General features: G+C 34.8%; 1 long non-coding RNA gene across 1 annotated transcript; it reads left to right on the forward strand.

The window, feature by feature from the left end:
* Window positions 1-628: 628 nt before the first annotated feature.
* Window positions 629-5,737, forward strand: LOC125964218 (uncharacterized). The gene is made up of 4 exons (XR_007476978.1): window positions 629-654; window positions 1,428-1,465; window positions 3,232-3,249; window positions 5,689-5,737. It is a non-coding gene; the product is annotated as an uncharacterized LOC125964218 (long non-coding RNA).
* Window positions 5,738-21,238: the final 15,501 nt, after the last annotated feature.

Genomic DNA, 21,238 nt, shown 5'->3' on the forward strand with positions numbered 1-21,238 from the left:
CAGTCATCAGTATGTTCAGTGACTTTTCTAGACTGTAATTTCCTTAAATGCCTCGTTCTAATAAAAAGGGGGGGAAAAATTAAAAGTCTTTATCTTTAAATTTCATCTTACCAATGGCCCACGTGCCTGAAATCAATGGTCTACCTGTGTTAGCCCCTTAGCAATCAATAACATCAATCACAGAGGTAAAACAGAGTTTTGGAGAAGAAGATTCCTATTTCCCTCCCTAGACCCAGGAAATCACACCAGGATTGTGGCCTGATGTAACCACAGGGACAGGAGATGGGGGATGAGGAATAATAGCTACAAAAGGAAACTCAAAATTCACTTAAACATATGAGTCTTTCTTCATTAAGCACTTCCCTTAATGCTGCAAGTATCTAGCATTCTAAAATAGTTGTGTCAGACAGTTTTTGCTAACTCAGTAGTTGTCAAGCAACCCTTGGAGCTTGCTAATTTGCCATCTTCTGTGCTGTCCAGATGTCATGTAATGTTCATATTGAACTACTCCCTTTTAGAGATAATTTGGGAAATATATATATATATATATATATATTTAATGTCACTTTGGTTTTAATTCATTTCTAAATTGAAACTAGGGGTCTTGAATATTGGATTTGAAACTCAGAGTAAATGCCATTCCAGCTACATGAGGTAAGATTGACAACAGGATCAGAAGAAAATGTTTTTTTCTCCTCTCTCTAGTTATTTCTAGGCAAACAATTTAGTAGAGTACCTATGACTTTATTTAAGACAAGATTGTTTCATTATGAATAGGCAAGCTAGGGCATCAGGCAGCAGAATGAGTCAGTATCAACTTCTTAATTTACTGCACCAGAAAAAGATATTAATCATAAGACACTTGAGATTTCAAAATATCTGGTGGTATTTAAAGTGAGATTTAGTAATTCAGGCAGTCAGGAATTTGTATTCTTTTTATATTTAATAATATAAAACTTAATAGAAAATCCCTGCTTGATAGGATGAATATGGTTAATGCAGAACCCCTTTTATATCATGGTTAGACATGCGTTCATCTCTCCTGACAAGAAATCTATATTAATGTCTTCACTTCTATAATAGAATTTACATATATTTCTGTCAACTAAGCTACAAAAGCCTCATAAATTTTCTTTTACAATCATTGTTTGATTTGAAATACTGTGATTTTGTTATTTGCTATTGTGGGGGGAATTAACTCAAGTATTTTGTGAATATTTAATATCTGACATATTCTCTAAGGGGAAGTAGATTATTAGGAGGAAAACTTTATTTTGGTTTATGTTGATATTAATCCTCTTCAATATTATATGTATATTGTGTATGTTTACACACACACACACACACACACACACACACACACACACATCTATGTATAGTCTGAATTACCTTTTGACAAATATCAACATTTACTATCTCAACTGCAGACAAAAATGGAGACTAAGCAGGGCTGGGTTACCGTGAGGTGAGTACGGTTGGTAGGAACTTACTTCAGGGGCAATATTTAAGGATGCATCCCCAAAATTCAGTAATCAAGATAAATATTATTTAATTCATATTTTAAAATGAAAATTAATGCAAATAAGTAATGATGAACAAAATATCAACATTTTAGATTCAGGCAGGCTCAGCAACTATAACTAGATAAACCCTATTTGAGCCTGAGGCAAATAGAACATTCAGTGATATTGCATTAAAATATTTACCTCAATTACTGAATATTTTTGTTTCTTCTTTAAATTTTATGCCCAAGGCAAGTGTCTCACTCTCCTTATATTAGTATTTCTGAAGCTAAATTCTTATTCTCCAAGCAAACTTTGGATATCTAAGCCATAAAGTAGCACAATAAATCTTTTGTTTACTCAGTCAGAATGTTATAATTTTGACTTTATCTTTTCTAGCAACTGATGTTGTTGAATGGTATAATTTAGTTTCTGAAGTATATTTTATTAATGTTAGTAGGAATTTTAATATGGACAATAGAACCAGGAACCTAGAAACACAATCAATGCTCTGAGGGTGTGACTCTATATGAAAGGACAAATAAAATGGTGTACCATCTGAGAAAACTTTAAATGCTCTTGAGAAGCAGGCAGTAAAGAGAATCTGGAGTCACTAAGCCACGGATGTAATAAATGAGAAAAACACCAGAATCTGAATTGTTTCTTCTCCCATAATTTCTTGTGAATTTTTGATCTATGTCATGGTCTCTGACTTTGTCTTTGTCTCTGTTTATCTCTTTCATTTTCTCTCTCTCTCTCTCTCTCTCTCACACACACACACACACACACACACACACACACACACACTCACACTCACAAATACACAGAGAATACTGAGCAGTTACATGTCCAAAGATGTTCAAAGATATGACAAACCACATCTATTAATCTCCAAAATAGGTAAATGATCTGAGAGACCAGACAGACAAACTTTCCTGGAAAATGTTATATATTAATCCATCTATGCATCCATCCCTCCATCTATTTCTTCTACAAACAAACATAATTTAGCATTTGTACTAGCCATACTCTGAAGGTATGAAAAATCAAGCAACATGTGACAGGAAGTTAAAACTTAATATCTGAGGCCACCTGAACAAAATATGAATAATATACTATATTGAAAGATGTAGAGAAATGCAGAATAACCAACATTACTTTGGAAAATAGTGTTCTGTCTGGATACCAAAAGGTTAAAGACAAAAATAACTATACACAAATATTGTACTCTAGTTAATAGATTTGTTTCTCAGATGGCATCAATTCTGAAATTGTGTATACTATCATAGTGCAAATAAGTAAATACATTGTAAATCATTAGAGCCAGGCTTTTCACTTTCTTAGAATGAACTCTGTGGTATTTGATTAGAATTAAACATAGGATATAAACTCAGTGTGTGTATAGATAAAGATATAAATCTATCTATTCATCCATATACAGAAATAAGTATTTATATTTTATAAGCTCTATCCATTCAGAAGACCTAAAAGCAAGGACACTTTGTTAGGTATGTTTCTAAATACAAGACATGGATTTATAAATATCATTGTCCAATAAAAGGAACAAGGCCTTGTTGAAGAAATTATTGATTCCAGAGCTGCAGCATAGGAAATACAAATGAGTCTGGAGAATGTGTGGAGCCAGAGAGTAAGAAAGTGCTCACAAGAGGGGAACTTATCAAAAGGTTGTAGGAAGCACTCTGAAATAGTTCTTAATGTTCAAAGCTAGAACATTTTGAAGAATATGGTAAGTAATGATAATTTAGCATTAGAAACCATGGAATAAGATAAATATCCATGTGCACCTAACAATATAAACTTATAATTGAATACATAAATAAGTGAAAGAGAATGGATAGTTCTTCTTTACAGAAAAACTACAATTCATAAATGTAGAAAAAATGGAGAAAAAAATCACCACTAGAACAATATAGGAAAAAACTGTTGTAGACAGGATCCATCAATAGATATTAAAAGAGGTGGACCAAATTTTGAAGAGGAGCAGGATATTTGCATAGTCTCCAACTAATGTATCCTAAGATATTTATTAATTATGAGAAAAAATGAGTAACTTCATAATGGAGAAACCCAGCAGATACCATCTTTACCAAATAATTAAGGTTAACGCCATCAGTATGCTGACATCATGTTTCCCCTCTTACAATACACTGAGAAAAACACAGCATTACTTCTGTGGTATCCTTGCCACAAAATATACATCAACCTAGTAATGAGAAAATGTCAGACAATCTAAAATTAGATTTGCTTTGGACAATCTTTCCTGAAATTAGTTACAAATTTTTCTCTTCTCATTTCAATCAGATTTCTGTTTATATGTCAGCTTTTCTGAAGGATCTTCCCAATGTTTCTGACCTATAATAGCACCCCAATGCTCTTTCCCTCTAGCTTCCTTTACTTTTTACTACAACACCCATTACCACTCCACTGTATAGTACCTATTAGTTTATTTAATTCCACTCTCCTTTATTATAATTTAAGTCCCTCAAGGGCAAGGGCTTGGTTTTATTCATTTATTTATTTTAAAAAATAAACTTATTTATTTATTTATGGCTGCATTGTGTCTTCGTTGCTGTGCATGGGCTTTCTCTAGTTGTGGTAAGCGGGGGCTACTCTTCATTGCAGTGTGCGGGCTTCTCATTGCTATGGCTTCTCTTGTTGTGGAACACGGGCTCTAGTAGTGCGGGCTTCAGTAGCTGTGGCATGCAGGTTTAGTTGCTCCGCGGCATGTGGGATCTTCCCTGACCAGAGCTCGAAGCCATGTCCCCTACATTGGCAGGCGGATTCTTAACCACTGCACCACCAGGGAAGTCCAAGGACTTGGTTTTATAGATGAGTGTTTGTTCAGAGCAAAGTAGGTGCCTATAGGCTCAATTATTTTTTGGAATGATTAAAAAAAAGTTGTGTTTTCACATTCAAAAAGTGGCTAGGAATAAAACCTTTGAGCTAGCTCACTTTTTCCAGGCTTTTCCCCATTGTTTTCTAGTATTAATTTTGCAGAGGCCATTCTGACCTTTACTCATGTGACTACTATCCATCAGCCACTTTGTGCCAGTCACTCTGGCTACTGTTCTAGCCAATATATTGTACATGTTGAGCACTGGACTGGACTATTCTTCCTCTTGTCTTTGCCTAAATAAATCCTACTTCTCCTTCAGGTACCAGTTTAAACATCACTTCCTTAGGAAAGTCATCTGTGATCCTGTGTTTAGACCCTATGACATAGGCTATTTTACTGTTCTTTATTGTTATAGTCACTTTTTTCCTTGCTATGTTCCCTGAGATGAGGGACCCCATCTTTTTGGTTGATACTTTATCTTAATCATCTAACTAAATGCTCAGTATGTAGATAGCAATTAATAAATATTTGTCAATGTTTCAATATTTGAAGGTAACATTTTTCTATGTATGTGGTGTAAGATCTTTAAAGTTTAAATGTGTATATATATATATATATATATATATATATATAGCTGTTGCTTATCAATCAATCAATCAATCAATCAGTCTTCTGGGTTAGAGGATGTGCTTTAAAAACCCAAATGAAACAATAGACTTTTCAACGCAAGAGCAGACTTTATGGCTGCTATGAAGCTGGTATCAGGGGTGGTGGTCATCATGGTGTTAAAGAAACAATTATTCTCACACTTGTTAAAATGGTAAATTTAGACTTTAGACTATTGCAATAGGAGAGAGAGATGAGGCTCAATTCTAAATACAGCAAAGACAAGTGTTGATTTATAGCCAAGGAGCAGAGTGAGGGGTCACTTGATGGAAAATTTCTAAGAGGAGACATCAAGGGTAGGGAGATTCTTGCTAAACTGACCTAACAGGATCCTTGCTAAAGACAGACAAAGACCTTAGACAGCCTCACATTGGACAGAATCACCAAATCTCCTCATGCGATTTCCAGTTGACTGTTGGTTAAATTATCTTTAACTAGGCAATTAAATACAACTCAAGTCTGGAAAACAAATGTGCCTTAGAGCCCTGGAAGCAATGATGAAACTGCAGGTTGACCTGTGATCCAAGTCAGGAATCAGAGACAATGAAAGAGAAGGAGGAGAAAGAAGAGAAGGAGGAGGAAGTGGAGGATGAAGTGGAGGAGGAGAATCACAAACCTGGAAAGAATAAAATATCAATTTGAAATTATTATCATTGTTCACAGATAAATAGACCTTGTCTGAAGTAAGAAAGAATGAGGCCAACATATGGACAGAAGTAGCAAGGGAGAAAGAAGGAAGAGCAGGTAAATATAGTGACAGAGGGTGAGGGACAGACAGATTGCATAACCAAGCAGATTATTGTTTGAATTTATGGACCAGAAATGCCTGAAATCACCTCCACCTCCGGACTTCCTGATAGTGTAAAACTAGTAAATTTTCCATTTACCTACACTTGGGGCATGGGACATTTCTTTTTTTTTAACATCTTTATTGGAGTATAATTGCTTTACAATGGTGTGTTAGTTTCTGCTTTATAACAAAGTAAATCAGTTATACATGTCCATATGTCCCCATATCTCTACCCTCTTGCATCTCCCTCCCTCCCACCCTCCCTATCCCACCCCTCTTGGTGGTCACAAAGCAACAAGCTGATCTCCCTGTGCTATGTGGTGGCTTCCCACTAGCTATCTATGTTACATTTGGTAGTGTATATATGTCCATGCCACTCTCTCACTTTGTCCCAGCTTCCGCTGCCCCTTCCCAGGATACTCAAGTCCATTCTCTAGTAGGTCTGTGTCTTTATTCTCATCTAACCCCTAGGCTCTTCATGGCCATTTTTTGTTTTTTGTTTTTTTTACGTTCCATATATATGTGTTAGCATACGGTATTTGTTTTTCTCTTTCTGACTTACTTCACTCTGTATGACAGACTCTAGGTCCATCCAGCTCACTACAAATAACTCAGTTTAGTTTCCATTTATTGCTGAGTAATATTCCATTGTATATATGTACCACATCTTCTTTATCCATTCATCTATTGGTAGACACTTAGGTGGCTTCCATGTCCTGGCTATTGTAAATAGAGCTGCAAGGAACATTTTGGTACATGACTCTTTTTGAATTATGGTTTCTCAGGGTATATGCCCAGTAGTGGGATTCCTGGGTCATATGGTAGTTCTATTTTGAGTTTTTTAAGGAACCTCTATAGACTTCTCCATAGTGGCTGTATCAATTTACATTCCCACCAACAGTGCAAGAGGGTTCCCTTTTCTCCACACCCTCTCTAGCATTTATTGTTTGTAGATTTTTTGATGATGGCCATTCTGACCAGTGTGAGATGATATCTCATTGTAGTTTTGATTTGCATTTCTGTAAGGATTAATGATGTTGACCATTCTTTCATGTGTTTGTTGGCAATGTGTATATCTTCTTTGGAGAAGTGTCTATTTAGGTCTTCTGCCCATTTTTTGGATTGGGTTGTTTGATTTTTTGATATTGAGCTACATGAGCTGCTTGTAAATTTTGGAGAATAATCCTTTGTCAGTTGCTTCATTTGCCAATATTCTCCCATTCTGAGGGTTGTCTTTCCATCTTGTTTATGGTTTCCTTTGCTGTGCAAAAGCTCTTAAGTTTCATTAGGTCCCATTTGTTTATTTTTGTTTTTATTTCCATTTCTCTAGGAGATGGGTCAAAAACGATCTTGCTGTGATTTATATCATAGAGTGCTCTGCCTATGTTTTCCTCTAAGATTTGATAGTGTCTGGACTTACATTTAGTCCTTTAATCCATTTAGAGTTTATTTTTGTGTATGGTGTTAGGGAGTGCTCTAATTTCACTCTTTTACATGTAGCTGTCCAGTTTTCCCCGTACCACTTCTTGAAGAGGCTGTCTTTTCTCCACTGTATATTCTTGCCTCCTTTATCAAGATAAGGTGACCATATGTGCGTGAATTTATCTCTGGGCTTTCTATCCTGTTCCATTGATCTGTATTTCTCTTTCTGTGCCAGTACCACACTGTCTTCATTACTGTAGCTTTGTAGTATAATCTGAAGTCAGGGATCCTGATTTCTCCAGCTCCGTTTTTCTTTCTAAAGATTTCTTTGGCTATTCGGGGTCTTTTGTTTTTTCATACAAATTGTGAAATTTTTTGTTCTAGTTCTGTGAAAATTGCCAGTGGTAGTTTGATAGGGATTGCACTGAATCTGTAGATTGCTTTGGGTAGTAGAGTCATTTGCACAATGTTGATTCTTCCAATCCAAGAACATGGTATACCTCTCCATCTATTTGTATCATCTTTAATTTATTTCATCAGTGTCTTATAATTTTCTGCATACAGGTGTTTTGTCTCCTTAGGTAGGTTTATTCCTAGATATTTTATTATTTTTGTTGCAATGGTAAATGGGAGTGTTTTCTTAGTTTTACTTTCAGATTTTTCATCATTAGTGTATAGGAATGCAAGAGATTTCTGTACATGAATTTTGTATCCTGCTATTTTACCAAATTCATTGATTAGCTGTAGTAGTTTTCTGGTAGCATGTTTAGGTTTCTCTATGTATAGTATCATGTCATCTGCAAACAGTGACAGCTTTACTTCTTCTTTTCTGATTTGGAGTCCTTTTATTTCTTTTTCTTCTCTGATTGCTGTGGCTAAAGCTTCCAAAACTATGTTGAATAAGAGTGGTGAGAGTGGAAAACTTTGTCTTGTTTCTGATTTTAGTGGAAATGGTTTAAGATTTTCACCATTGAAAATGATTTTGGCTGTGGGTTTGTCATATATGGCCTTTATTATGTTGAGGAAATTTCCCTCTATGCCTACTTTCTGCAGGGTTTTTTATCATAAATTGGTATTGAATTTTGTCGAAAGCTTTCTCTGAATCTATAGAGATGATCATGTTTTTTATCTTTCAGTTTGTTAATATGGTGTATCACATTGATTGATTTGCATATATTGAAGAATCCTTGCATTCCTGGGATAAACCCCACTTGATCATGGTGTATGATCCTTTTAATGTGCTGTTGGATTCTGTGTGCTAGTATTTGGTTGAGGATTTTTGCATCTATGTTCATCAGTGACGTTGGCCTGTAGTTTTCTTTCTTTGTGACAAATTTGTCTGTTTTTCTTGCGGTATGTGGGGCCTCTCACTGCTGTGGCCTCTCCCTTTGTGGAGCACAGGCACTGGATACACAGCCTCAGCAGCCATGGCTCATGGGCCCAGTGGCTCTGCGGCATGTGGGATCTTCCCAGACCAGGGCACGAACCTGTGTCCCCTGCATTGGCAGGTGGACTCTCAACCACTGCGCCACCAGGGAAGCCCTTTGTCTGGTTTTGGTATCAGGGTGATCATGGCTTTGTAGAATGAGTTTGGCAGTGTTCCTTCCTCTGCTGTATTTTGGAAGAGTTTAAGGGTGGGTGTTAACTCTTATGTAAATGTTTCATGGAATTCGCCTGTGAAGCCATCTGGTCCTGGGCTTTTGTTTGTTGGAAGATTTTTAATCACAGGTTCAATTTCAGTGCTTGTGATTGTTCTGTTCATATTTTCTATTTCTTCCTGGTTCAGTCTTGGAAGGTTGTGCATTCTAAAGATTTGTCCATTTCTTTCAGGTTGCCCAGTTTATTGGCATATAGTTGCTTGTGGTAATCTCTAATTCTATTGATTCTATTCTAATTCTATTATTCTAATTCTATTGATTTGAGTCTTCTCCTTTTTTCTCTTGATGAGTCTGGCTAATGGTTTATCAATTTTGTTTATCTTCTCAAAGAACCAGCTTTTAGTTTTATTGATCTTTGCTATTGTTTCCTTCATTTCTTTTTCATTTATTTCTGATCTGATCTTTGTGATTTCTTTCCTTCTGCTAACTTTGGGGTTTTTTTGTTTTTCTTTCTCTGCTTTAGGTGTAAGGTTAGGTTCTTTGTTTGAGATGTTTCTTGTTTCTTAAGGTAGGATTGTACTGCTATAAACTTCCCTCTTAGAACTGCTTTTGCTGCATCCCATAGGTTTTGGGTCATCGTGTTTTTATTATCATCTATTTCTAGATATTTTTTGATTTCCTCTTTGATTTCTTCAGTGATCTCTTTGTTATTAACTACTTTGTTGTTTAGCCTCCATGTGTTTGAATTTTTTACTGATATTTTCCTGGAATTGATATCTAGTCTCATAGTTTGTGTTTGGAAAATATACTTGATATGATTTCAATTTTCTTAAATTTACCAAGGCTTGATTTGTGACCCAAGTTATGATCTATCCTGGAGGATGTTCCATGAGCACTTGAGAAGAATGTGTATTCTGTTGTTTTTGGATGGAATGTCCTATAAATATCAATTAAGTCCATCTTTTTTAATGTATTATTTAACATCTGTGTTTCCTTATTTATTTTCATTTTGCATGATATGTCCATTGGTGAACTTGGGGTGTTAAAGTCCCCTACTATGATTGTGTTCTTGTTGATTTTTCCTTTTATGGCTGTTAGTATTGACCTTATGTACTGAGGTGCTCCAATGTTGGGTGCATAAATATTTACAATTGTTATATCTTCTTCTTGGATTGATCCCTTCACCATTATGTAGTGTCCTTCTTTGTGTCTTGTAATAGTCTTTGTCTTAAAGCCTATTTTGTGTGATATGAGAATTGCTACTCCAGCTTTGTTTTTATTTCCATTTACATGGAATATCTTTTTCCATCCCCTCACTTTCAGTCTGTATGTGTCCCTAGGTCTAAAGTGGGTCTCTTGTAGACAGCGTATAATATGGGTCTTGTTTTTGTAGCCATTAAGCCAATCTATTTCTTTTTTTTTTGGAGCATTTAATCCATTTCCATTTAAGGTAATTATCGATATGTATGTTTCTATTAACATTTTCTTAATTGTTTTTTGTTTGTCATTGTAGCTCTTTTCCTTCTCTTGTGTATCCTGCCTAGAGAAGTTCCTTTAGCACTTGTTGTTAAGATGTTTTGGTGATGCTGAATTCTCTTAGCTTTTGCTTGTCTGTAAAAGTTTTAATTTCTCTGTCAAATGTGAATGAGATCCTTGCTGGGTAGAGTAATCTTGGTTGTAGGTTTTTCTCCTTCATCAGTTTAAATATGTCCTGCCACTCCCTTCTGGCTTCCAGAGTTTCTTCAGAAAGACCTGCTGTTAATCTTATGGGGATTCCCTTGTGTGTTATTTGTTGTTTTTCCCTTGCTGTTTTTAATATCTTTTTTTGTATTTAATTTTTGATAGTTTGATTAATATGTGTCTTGGCATGTTTCTCCTTGAATTTATCCTATATGGGACTCTCTCAAGTCCCTGGACTTGATTAACTATTTCCTTTCCTATATTAGGGAAGTTTTCAACTATAATCTCTTGAAAGATTTTCTCAGTCCCTTTCTTTTTCTCTTCTTCTTCTGGGACCCCTATAATTCGAATGTTGGTGCATTTAATATTGTTCCAGAGGTCTCTGAGACTGTCCTCAAATCTTTTCATTCATTTTTCTTTATTCTGCTCTACAGTAGTTATTTTCACTGTTTTATCTTCCAGGTCACTTATCTGTTCTCCTGCTTCAATTATTCTGCTATTGGTCCCTTCTAGAGAATTTTTAATTTTATTTATTTTGTTGTTCATCACTGTTTGTTTGTTCTTTCATTCTCTAGGTCCTTGTTAAACGTTTCTTGTATTATCTACATTCTATTTCCAAGATTTTAGTTCATCTTTTCTATCATTATTCTGAATGCTTTTTCAGGTAGGCTGCTTATTTCCTCTTCATTTGTTAGGTCTGGTGTGTTTTTATCTTGCTCCTTCATCTGCTGTGTGTTTCTTTGTCTTCTCATTTTGCTTAACTTACTGTTTGTGGTCTCCTTTTTCACACTTCAGGTTCATAGTTCCCGTTGTTTTTAGTGTCTCTCCCCTGTGGCTAAGTTTGTTTCAGTGGGTTGTGTAGGCTTCCTGGTGGAGGGGACTAGTGCCTGTGTTCTGGTGGATGAGGCTGGATCTTTTCTTTCTGGTGGGCAGGTCCACGTCTGGTGGTTTGTTTTGGGATGTCTTTGGCCTTATTATTATTTTAGGTGGCCTCTCTGCTGATGGATTGGGTTGTGTTCTTGTCTTGCTAGTTGTTTGGCATAGTGTGTTCAGCACTGTAGCTTGCTGGTCTTTGAGTGGAGCTGGGTCTTGGCATTGAGATGGATATCTCTGGGAGATTTTTGCCGTTTTATATTACATGGAGCTGGGAGGTCTCTTGTGGACCAGTTTCCGGAACTTGGCCCTCCCACCTCAGAGGCAGAGCCCTGATGCCTGACTGGAGCACCAAGAGCCTGTACTCCACACGGCTCAGAATAAAAGGGAGAAAAAGAAAGAAAGAAAGAAGAAGGTAAAATAAAATAAAATAATATAAAATAAAATGAAAACGTTATTATAATAAAAACTAATTATTAAGAAAATTTTTTGAAATGTAAAAAAGGAAAAAAAAATGGACAGACAGAACCCGATGACTAATGCTAAAAGCAAAGCTATACAGACAAAATCACACACTGAAGCATATGCATGCACACTCACAAAGAGAAAAAAAGGGGAAAAAAATATATATATATATATATCTTTGCTCCCAGAGTCCACCTCATCAATTTTGGATGATTCGTTGCCTATTCAGGTATTCCACAGTTGCAGGGTACATCAGGTTGATTGTGGATATTTAATCTGCTGCTCCCGAGGCTGCTGAGAGAAATTTCCCTTTCTCTTCTTTGTTTGCACATCTCCTGGGGTTCAGCTTTGGATTTGGGCCTGCCTCTGTGTGTAGGTTGCATGAGGGCATCTGTTCTTTGCTCAGACAGGATGGGGTTAATGGAGCAGCTGCTTCAGGTGCTGTGACTCACTCAGGCCAGGTGGATGGAGGGGTATGGATGTGGGGCGAGTTTGTGACGGCAGAGGCTGGCCTGACGTTGAAACAGCCTGAGGTGCACTGTGTATTCTCCCGGGGAGATTGCCTTGGGTAGATGTTGCAGTATAAGCTGCAATTCTAATATTACTTAAACTTCCACAAAACTGTCTGATTATTTTTACTATCACAATCTTTCAAAAAAATCTTCACCCACTTGAAAAATTTTGATTTGTATTTAAGTAATAGAGCATTTTTAATAACTCAGATAAAAATAAGTGGACATCCCGTATTTTTATCTTTATCATTACAGCTTCCAGTCCCTTCAAAACCTAATTAAAAATGATTACTGGTCTGTTTAGAAGACTGTTAGGTGCAGTCTACCCTTTGTAATTACTGGTATAAATCAAAAATTTCTTATTAAATTACTGATGATATTCTTAATCAAATATTTAATTGGATTCATTTGCCCACAATAAGTTTTTCATTGCTTTATTCAGATGCTATTTTTTCTATGTTATATATATATATGCATATATATGTGTGTGTACATATATATGTGTGTATATATATATATATACATTTTTTTTTGGAGCCAAGGATTAAGATTTAATCATGTAGGAAATATGGATATCTTTGTCCAAATTTCCTCAGATGAAAATTAGTTGTAGAAATATCCATAAAAGAGTTGATGTAAGATTTTTTGCTCTGATATTGTAACAATGCTAACAGTCTTGATTACAAAGTGTTCTATTCAAACATAGGTTGCAGAGGCCTTTTTACTGTCTTTGTTTAGGCATTGTGGTTGAGCAAGTAACATGCAGTTGGTAATTTAGACTGGTAAAGGAATGTGAAAATATATCCAGGTTATCTCTTGTTCATAGTAGTAAAAAGTTGAGTTGTCATATGACAACTAAGGGTGTATTACTTACTCCTTGTGATTGAATCTATCTGGGCTCTGACCTTGCTTCTCTTGTCCCTTCACCAGGCCAACAACACATCCTTTTTTTTGCGGTACATGGGCCTCTCACTGTTGTGGCCTCTCTCATTGCGGAGCACAGGCTCTGGACGTGCAGGCTCAGTGGCCATGGCTCATGGGCCCAGCTGCTCCATGGCATGTGGGATCTTCCTGGACTGGGGCACGAACCCATGTCCCCTACATCGGCAGGCAGACTCTCAACCACTGCGCCACCAGGGATGCCCCCAACACATCCTTTTAACATACTTACTTGCCAAACTTTTTTAGCAGTGTTTTGTAAATGTAAACTTCAATTTCAGTTCATGTGTTCCGACATAATCCTCAAAAAGTATGCCTCTGCATTTACATTCAGTAAACTAGACACTTGATAAGGATATTCCAAGGTCATAATTCCACCCAAAACATATATTTAACAATTTAGAGAGGAGAACAATTGCAGACAATTTACATGTTCAGTGAAACAAGAAGAGCAGTACATTATGAAACAAGAAGAGCAGTAACCTCTTGAACTATTGATTCTGGAACTCAGTTAATGAATTTGCTAGTGAAGTTATTTGTTCTTGATATTAGAGTTCATGTGATTCTCTGGACTTCAAAAATAAAATGTAATTAAAAAATAAAATGATAAAAAAATAAGAGTAGGTCTAATACCTTCAGATTTTGTCATAAATAGTTCAAGACAACAATTGAACAAAGGTAAGATACGGCAATGGAAAAAGTAATTTTGATAGATTAATTTGGAGAATTTGATAATAAATGTTTGTATACTGAAGAGTTTTGTATGATTCTTTTGTCAGAGGATAGGTTAAAAGAGTTATAAATGAGGCTTTTCCTATAGCAGTTGATATTTGTGCACAACTTTGATGTTTATGCATAATCAAGCCAAATTATGTTTTAAAATGGTCATTCTGGGATGTTTAATAATGTGACTACATTAATCTAGCCTGACATGGTCTGGGGTCCTTTGGTCCTAAGTGAAATGAAGGCATTTTCAACTGAAGTCTACTTCTACATAAGTTTTAAATCATTGTTTCAAGAGCAATAAACCAAGACTGATGAGAATGAACACCTACAATAAAAAGACAGTGAGGATTTCCTGGCAGACAATTTCACTGAAGAGTCCAGTGGAGGGATGTTTTCTGATACATTTGCTAGTGAATAACTGATCCAGAAGTAAAACTCAGCTTTCCAAGCTTTGGATCTTGATAATCTTTGTAGCTCTGAATCTTATTCATTGCCATTTTGACAGTATTGCTACATGATCATTTGCTTGAAAGTTGGTCAAGGAAAAGTTGGTATAAGAGGCAATAAGCTTCTCAGTAAAAGTAGTATTCAAGCAGAGACCTAAATTAGTGTTTTAACTAAAGGTCACGGAGACTTCTAATCTGAGATTCTTTTATATATATAATTTCTGATGAAACAGTAAACCTGGTACTTCCATACATGATATCAACTTTTCCCGTATTGGTAATATTTTTTGAATATTTTTGAAATTCCAACATTATCAGTATTAATATTTCAAAGAATATCAATGGTTCTTAATATCAAATTGAAATAGAAGTTGAAACTTATACTGTGTTAACTTAGTGAAAAAACTACATGATTGTAAAATTACAAGGGGAAAAAAATCAAAAAAATTTTATGGCAGAAACTTAAACTCATTTTTACACCACTTTTTCTTTAAAAACTCACCACTTTAAATGAGACACGCATACCCATTAGAAATGCCAGAAGGTTGATGACAAATTGGGTAAAGTAATAGGCAGCATAAATGATTATAAATCTAGAACGACAGATTAACGAGGAAAGACTAAAATTAAATGCATATATAAAATAGATATGTAAAAAAAAGGTGGAAATCATAGAAGATTGATTTTTAATAAATAAATATAATTAATTTTGAATAAAAGTAAAATAAAAGTTTTGAGTATTATAAGCTCAGAAAAAGCACCAAGAATTTATAATTGTAAATATTTCATAAAATTGATAAAATGAAGTAAGGAGTATTTATCTTGAATACTGAAACAGGAGGGAAGGAGGCAGGACACAACCTTTAGAAGAATGACATAGCCCGTGGGGCTTCCCTGGTGGCACAGTGGTTAAGAGTCTGCCTGCCGATGCAGGGGACACGGGTTCATGCCCTGGTTCAGGAAGATCCCACATGCCACGGAGCGGCTGGGCCCGTGAACCATGGCTGCTGAGTCTGCATCCGGAGCCTGTGCTACACAACGTGAGAGGCCACAACAGTGAGAGGCCCGCATACTGCAAAAAAAAAAAAAAAAAAAAAAAGAATGACATAGCCCGAGGACACAGCATAAAATGATTAGAACCAAATAGGTCCAAGATGGCGGACAAACCGACTTTTACTAGACCTTGAGCCTCAGTATATCCTCGTCATAATACATCAATAAGCTAAATGACACACCCACAGGTGCCATGACAGTTCCAAGGCCAACCATAAATGTCAAAAAGTGGGTGGTGGCCCAATTCCTGGAAATTCCTACCCCATCCCCGAAATAGCTGGAATACACCTCCCATTCATTAACCTATAAAATTACCTACCCCTATAAAAACCAGCAACCCCATACCCTGGTGCTCCTCTTGCCTTCTGAGATGGCCCACATTCTGCCTGTGGAGTGTGTTTCTCTCTAAATAAATCCATGTCTTACTTGTCACTTTGTCTCTCACTGTATTCTTTCTGTGACAAGACATCAAGAACCTGAGCTTCATTAAGTCTTGAGACCAGATGTGTGATCTCAGTTAAAAGACCATGGGTTCAAGTCTCAATCTGGGTTTTGGCTGGGTTCGAGTCCTGGCCAATGGGTTCAAGTCCCAATCTGAGTTGCACACTTCTTAAACACTCTCCTCAATTTAACTCTGTTTATATAAGAATAAGAATGAATGATTCTTAATCATATAAAAAGAATCCAAATTTATAAACAATATTACATAGAACAGCATGCATTAACTTTCCAAAATATAAATAAGATTTTGAAATATGTCTTTAACTAAGTTGGAATGTACTTCATTACTTGTTTTATTAAATTTTAATTGCCCAGAAATGAGACTTGTGAGATTTAAATTCTTGAAATACTTTACTTCCCTGTTAATAAATAAGATATATGATAGCTGGTAGGGGAAATAAATATTAAAATCCCATTTTAAAAGCCTAACGTTGCCAGAAAACAATGAATATGCAAACAATGTCTAGAGAGAGAAAAGTAAATATGTAAAATAAACATCTAAAGAGAAAGTGATATATATAGAAAATAGACAAAGTGAATAGCAAGTACAAATATTTGTAATCCTCAGAGAAGAAAAAACATAATAGAAGAGAACATATATTTAGAGATATAATTCAATGTATTTTTTTTTTTTAAGAAATCAAAGGAGGTTTGAACTTATCTTTGGAAAGAAACCACAGAACATCTGTGAAACTGTCCTTGAATGGTCAACACACACACATAACTAATCTAGAAAAAAGTTTTGAGAGCATTGCTCATCCAGTTTGTAATTTATCTTCCTCTTCCATATGAGAGCACTGTCAGGGTGTGTCTGTTTACCTAAAGATTGCTTTGAAAGATTGATTGACAGTTTATACCTGTGTTGTGTAGTAGTTGAAGGGATTTATTTTACAACAAGATTGCCTGGATTCAAATGCTAACTCTACCATCTACTACTTGTGTGACCTTGGGCAAGCATATCACCTGTCATGCCTTAGTTTCCTCATATTGAAATTGTGGAAAATAATAAAGTCTAGGTCATCAATTGGCATACCTAGTATGTATTTGTTAAATAAATAAAAAATACATACAAGTAAAGTATGTACTTGTGTGTGAATGTCAAAAATGGGATGATATATCTGGTACAGCTTTGAATAGTAGGCTAGGCTAGGCAAAGTTAAACTGGAAATACTATTCCTATTAAGAATAATAAGTGAAATTATTTGCTTAAAAAAAGATTCCATCTTTTTTAACTAAATGCTTTTCTGGAAACAAATGGAAGAGAGAATACTAGTTTTGATTTAGAATGTCAAATTTCTTCACATTGTGAACAAGATCTTAAAAATAGCAGCTTGGACGTTCTGAGTCTGTATTCTTATCTGTAAAATGTCAAAAATAAAACTGAATTACAGCCTTCACTTTAGCATATATTTTAAGAATAGGCAAACACATAATTTTAGCACATTATACAGAATTTAAAATTTTGTATTAATTTTCAATATATGTGCTTCAAGGTATCTTAATCAGAATCATAGCAGTCTTTCAAGGAAGCTAACCATTACTTTAAATGATTCAGAATTATAGGACTTCCAGAAGAAGAAGAGAGAGAGAGAGAAAAGGGCAGAAATCTTTTGTGAAGAAATGACAGAAAAACTTCCTTAACTTGGTAAAGAAAATAAACATCTAGACCAGGGAAACCCAGAGGGGGAAAAAAAAAAAGTGAACCCAAAGAGACCCACACCAAGACATATTATCATTAAAATAGCATAAGTTAAAGACAAGCATATAATATTAGAAGCAGCAAGACTGAAACAACTTGTTATATGGAAGAGAACACCTATAAGACTCTCAGCAGATTATTCACACAAGCTTTGTAAGCCATAAGGGAGTTGCATGATATATTCAAAGTGATGAAAGAAATAAACAAAACAAAAAACTTCCAACTAAGAATATTCTACCAACAAAGTTATTTAGAATTGAAAGAAAGATAATTTTCCAGACAAGAAAAACTAAAGGAGTTCATCACCACTAAACTGGACTTACAAGAAATGTTAAAGGCACTTATTTAAGTTGAAAAGAAAGGGTACTATTTTGTAAAATAACACATATGAAAGAATAAATCTCACTGGAAAAGTAAATATATAATAAACTTAGTGGATTAATTACTTATAAATCTAGTATGAAGGTTAAAAGATAAAAGTAGTAAAAATAACTATGCTTACAATAATTATTTAAGGGATACACAGGATAAAAAGATGTAAAGTGTGACATCAAATACATCAAACATGGGAGGAAATTGAAAATATTGGCTTTAGACTGGAATCAAACTGAAGTTGTTATCAACTTAAAATAGATGGCTATATATATAATATATAAGTATATATATATGTATATTATATGTATAGCATCAATGTAACCACTAAATAAAAACCTATATTAAGTACATAAAAGATAAAGAGAAAGGAATATAAGCATACCACTAAAGAAAGTCATCAAGCCACAAAGGAAGAGAGCAGGAGAAATAGAAAGGAAAACAGAGAAATTGCAAAAGCAGCTAGAAAACAATGAACAAAATGTCAATAAGCACACACTTGTCAATAATTACTTTAAATGTAAATTCACTAAATTCTCCAAACAAAAAGGTATAGAGTGTATGAATGGATAAAAAACAAGACCCATCTATATGCTACCTGCAAGAGACACACTTTAGGTGTAAGAATACTCAAAGACTGAAAGTTAAGGGATGGAAAAAGTTATTCCATGCAAATGGAAACCAAAAGAACCTGGAGTATATATACTTATATCAGACAAAATAGATTTTAAAATAAAGACTGTAACAAGAGACAAAGAAGGGTGTTAAACAATGATAAGGGGGTCAATCCAATAAGAGAATGTAATATTTGTAACTGTTTATGCACCCAACATAGGAACACCTAAATATGTAAAGCAAATATTAACAGACATACAGGGAGAAATAGCAATGCAATAATAGTAGGGGACTTTAATATCCTAATTACATCAATAGAGAGATTATTCAGACAGAAAATCAATAAGAAGACATTGGCCTTAAATGACATTACACCAGATGGATTTGACATATTTACAGAACATTTTATCCAAAAGCAACAGGATACATAATCTTCTCAAGTTTATAGAGAACATTTTCCAAGTTAGATCAAATGTTAGGCAACAAAACAAGTCAATAAATTTAAGAGGACTGAAATCATATCAAGCATCTATCTGGTCACAATGGTATGAAACTAGAAATTATTTACATGGAAAAAACTGGAAAATTCACAAATATGTAGAGATTAAACAATATGAACAACCAATAGGTCAGAGAAGAAATAAAAAGAGAAATCAAAAAAAGCCTTGAGACAAACAGAAATGGAAATGCAACCTACCAAAATTTATGGGATGCAGCAAAAGCAGTTCTACAAGGGAAATTCACAGTGATAAATAAGTGATAAATAAGAAAAGTTTCATATAAGTAACCAAAATTTATACCTCAAAGAACAATAAAAAAGAAGCAACAAAGCCTAAAGTTAGTAGAAGAAAAACATAACAATGATTAGAGCAAAATAAATGAAAATAATGAAATTGACACTAAAAAGACAATAGAAAAGATCATTGAAATTATAATTGTTTTTTTGAAAAGATGGAAAGAGTTGACAAACCTTTAGCTAGACTCACCAAGAAGAAAAAGACCTCAAATAAATAAATTCAGAAATGAAAAAGAAATATTAAAACTGATATGATCACAAATACAAAGGATCATAAGAGACAACTATGAAAATTATATGACAACAAATTGCACAACCTAGAAAAAATGGATACATTTCCAGAAATATACAACCTACCAAGACTGAATTACGATGAAATAGAAAATCTGAACAGACTGATTATTAGCAAGGAGATTGAATCACTAATCAAAAATCTCCCAACATACAGACATCCAGAACCAGATGGCTTTACCAGTGAATTCTATCAAATATTTAAAGATGAATTAATGCCAGTCCTTCTCAACCTCTTCCAAAAAATAGAAGAGGAGGCAACTCTTCCTAACACATTGTACCAGGCTAGTATTACCCTGATATCAAAACTGGACAGCAATGCCACAAAAAAACTACAGGCCAATATCTCTGATGAACATAGAAGTGAAAAACCTGAGCAAAATATTAGCAAACCAAATTCAACAATACACTAAAGAATCATGAATCATGATCAAGTGGGATTTATTCCATGGATTCAAAGATGGTTCAATATTTGGATCAATGAAATTGAACCACTACCTTACACCATCCACAAAAATTAACTCAAAATAAATTAAAGTCTGAAACCGTGACTCCTAGAATAAAACATAGGCATTAAGCTCTTAACACAGGTCTTGCCACTGAGTTTTTAATTTGATATCAAAAGCAAAAGGAGCAAAAGCAAAAATAGACAAGTGGGACTACATCACACTAACAAAAAGCTCTGCACAGCAAAGAAAACCATCAACAAAATGAAAAGGAAACCTACTGAATGGGAGAAAATAATTGCAAATCATATATCTGATAAGGATCTAATATCCCAAATATATAAAGAAGTCATACTAGCAACAAAAAACCCCAAATAATTCACTTAAAAAATGAGCAGAAGATCTAATTAGACATTTTTCCAAAGACGAGATACAGATGGCCAACAGATTCATGGAAAGATGCTCAATACCATTAATCACCAGAGAAATACAGATCAAAATGACACTGAGATGTCACCTCATTGTTAGAACGACTGCTCTCATAAAGACAACAAATAACAGTGTTGCCAAAGAGGTAGAGAAAAGGAAACCCTTGTGTACTGTTGGTGTGATGTAGACTGGTGCAACCACTATGAAAAGCAGTTTAGTCTTCTTCAAAATATTAAAAATAGAATTATCATTTGACCCAGAAATTACACTCTTGGGTATTTATTCAAAGAAAAGAAAAACACTAATTTAAATAGATATGTGCACCCCCATGTTCATTGGAGCATTATTTACAATAGTAAATATCTGGAAACAACCTAAGTGTCCATGAATGGATGAATGGATAGAGAATTTGTGATATATCCAGTTGAGCTTTGAACAAGATAAGCTTAGGGATGCCAACCCCTTGTGAAGTAGAAAATCTGCTCTTAATTTTACAGTCATCCCTCCTTATCTGAGGTTCTATATCTGCGGATTCAATCCATTGTGTATCATGTAAAACA

The sequence above is a fragment of the Orcinus orca genome, chromosome 4, assembly GCF_937001465.1.
Source record: "Orcinus orca chromosome 4, mOrcOrc1.1, whole genome shotgun sequence".
In the NCBI taxonomy this organism is placed as follows: Eukaryota; Metazoa; Chordata; class Mammalia; order Artiodactyla; family Delphinidae; genus Orcinus; species Orcinus orca.